Source organism: Elephantulus edwardii, unplaced genomic scaffold (assembly GCF_000299155.1).
Source record: "Elephantulus edwardii isolate Elephantulus edwardi_28Jun2011 unplaced genomic scaffold, EleEdw1.0 scaffold00265, whole genome shotgun sequence".
Classification (NCBI taxonomy): domain Eukaryota; kingdom Metazoa; phylum Chordata; class Mammalia; order Macroscelidea; family Macroscelididae; genus Elephantulus; species Elephantulus edwardii.
The window spans coordinates 447,927-450,778 of NW_006400015.1; positions in this window are offsets into that span (position 1 = coordinate 447,927).

Below are 2,852 nucleotides of genomic sequence, written 5' to 3' on the forward strand. Positions count from 1 at the left end.
AGTGGAGGCTGGGGATGGATGCACACTCAGTGTCGCCCACGTCAACGGTGCAGGCAGGAACGGGTCCATCTGTACAGCATACAGTGTGGAGCAGCCCCCCAGGCTCCCACTGCCCCCCAGCAGCCACCACCACCAGCAGCAGCAGCATAATGGGATGTCCGGGGGCCGGGGGGGCAGGAACCATGCCCCAGCTCAGGACCTGTCGGAGCAGCAGACCGTGCACCACTCTGCAAACCACCTGACAGAACTGCTGCGGGTCTTTCACTTCCCCTCCCCACAGCCCGTCAGCCCCACCACCCACACGCTCCTGCTTCTGCCATGTGGCTGGGGGCGCATCCCAAGGACCATGTCCAGCCCCTCCCAGGCCTGGGCCAGCCTCAACCCTCAGGTCTTGGATGAGAGTTGGACAAACATGAGGCTGAAGTATCTGTACAAGACACGACCCAGCAAGCCTGAGTGGTTACTCGTCAGGAACTTATGGAAGCTGGTCAGCCTGAGGGGGCACCGCTGCTCTGGGGGTACCCAGCCTGCCTCCCAGCACCACCACAGGCCGATTCCCAATCCTCCTCCCAGCGCTGCTCTTCCTGGCAGCTCTGGATAATTCACTTCTCACAGAGCCGCTGGCAAGTCTCCCTGGAATTCAGAACCAGCTTCCCCCACCCCAAACCCACCACAACCTCAGACACAGCTCAGAACGTGCAGGGCACCCGGCCTTCCAGACCCACCCCTGCCTTGGTGCCAACATGCCCTTCTCAGAAAGCTGGAGCCCACTACACAACAAACAACCCCCTTGGGGAAGGCATGTGAACAAAAACACAAAAGAGGCCTCTGTGTCACCGTGTCCCAGAAACACACCCCACACCCCCGTCCCAGATGCAGCTGGGCTGGGGAGCTGGGGAGAGACTGGGAGCTGGAGCCGGCCCGACTTGGCTTTTATGGAGAACCCCAGTGCTCATTAAGCAGCCCCAAAACCTGCTCAGCAGCAAAGAAAAACAAATGAGCTCATTAAATCCGGAAGGAGGGGAGACCTGGAGGCTTAACCAAGGAAATTCCCAGCACTGAGCACGAAACAAGGGGGTGCTGAGGGCAGTGCAAATCGCAGCCAGGAGCTGGGACTGGCCCTAAGGAGGGGTTCTGTCACCCTCGTCACCTCTTTCCAGCACTGGCTTCCACTGGGAGGCCGTCTGTCCCACTTCTCAGGACCCAGGCCCAGGTCAAGCTCACAGACAGACATGAGGGGAATCGCAGGGGGTGGGGGTGTGTGTCTCAGGGGCAGGATAGGATAAAAGACAAGTCAGCCTGAGCTGGGCTTCAGGAAGGCCACCGATCCTCCTTCGTCCCCTCTGCTCCCGTCCACCACCAGCTTCCAGAGGGTGATCCACGTGCTGGCCTCGGCTGGAGGCTGTGTCCCTGGCCCTGACCTGCTCGCCCTTGCTGCCTTGGGTCACCCTGCTGAGGTCTGGAAGTTCCACACACCCCTTAGGACCTCAGTGCTCTTGCAGGACAGGGCTCCCTCACTCCTGGCATCTGCTGTCCTCTTGGATGTCAGCATCTGCACTCCGCCCCCCTGAAGTCCCAGGCCTAAAGTGACACACACGGGACTGTCCCCTGGGATGTCTGCCAGGCTGATGTCCAGCAGGACAAAGGGACACAGAGGAGAGGCTTCACCTCACCTGCCTGGGGGGGGGAAGCTGCTTGGATGAGGGGGAGGAAGGAGGGGGTGACTCCAGGCAGAGGAGCTGGCAGGGGCCAAGGCTCACCCCAACACCACCTCTGCCACCACTACCACCCCCCCCCCCACCGCAGTTGCCACCAGGAACGCAACAAGTGCTCCGTGCCCCTGATGCCCACCCCATGCTGTCCCCCGGCCAGGACTGCAGGCCCCGTGGAACCCCAGGCTGCCCACGAGGCACACGTCCAGCCGTCTAAACCCGAGTTCCCCCAGGGAGCCGGCTTCGTCCTCCCTTCCCCACAGTATGGGGTTCAGTGTGCCCAGGTGACCCGACAGCAGGCCTGCACCCGCCCTGTCCTGCAGGGTTCCCGGCATCTCAGACACGTCCACTCATGGCTGCAGGCACTGTCCTGTCCACCGCCCCAGGCCTCCTTCTCTCCCTGACCCTCCACCTCCCAGCACCCCGTCCCCCTTCATCCCCCCCCAGGGCCTGACCGCCTGACCACACGCCCAGAGTCCACGCCTCCATGACCTACCACCTCCCAGCACCATGTGTGCCACCCCAGCGAGTGACCTCTTGACCACACGCCCAGAGTCCACACCTCCCTGATCCTCCACCCCCAGCACCCCGTCCCCCATTGTCCATCCTGAGGACCTGACCTCCTGACCTCCTGACCACACGCCCAGAGTCCACGCCTCCACGACCCGCCTCACTCCGGCCATCACTCCGGCCATCACTCCGGTCATCACTCCAGTCGTCACTCCCCGGGGCCCGGCAGGTCAGGGGGCAGGGCCCTCCTCCTGGGGGGACCCGAGGCTCTTACCTGGGGCCGCTGTCGGGCAGTGACCTCTGAGGGTCTCCCGCATTCCTGGTGCAGGAGATTCCTTGCCACTGAGCACTGACCCCAGCTGACCCGGGACGGAGGCCGGGACCTGGGGGCCGGACAAGCAGGTGCCCGCGGTGATGACAGGCCCCTTTGTGTCTGGACCTGAACCCGAGCCACGGCGGCCGCAGGGCAGCTGGGGAGGCTCCGCCCCGGGGAGCAGGTCACCTGAGGCCTCGTGAGCCCTGGACGGCCACGGGCACCGCTGGGGGGACAGTGTCCCTGGACTCACAGCCCCCTCCGCAGGGCGGCCACCGAGAGCGCCCCCGCCTGGCGGGGCGGGGAGCACCACCCTG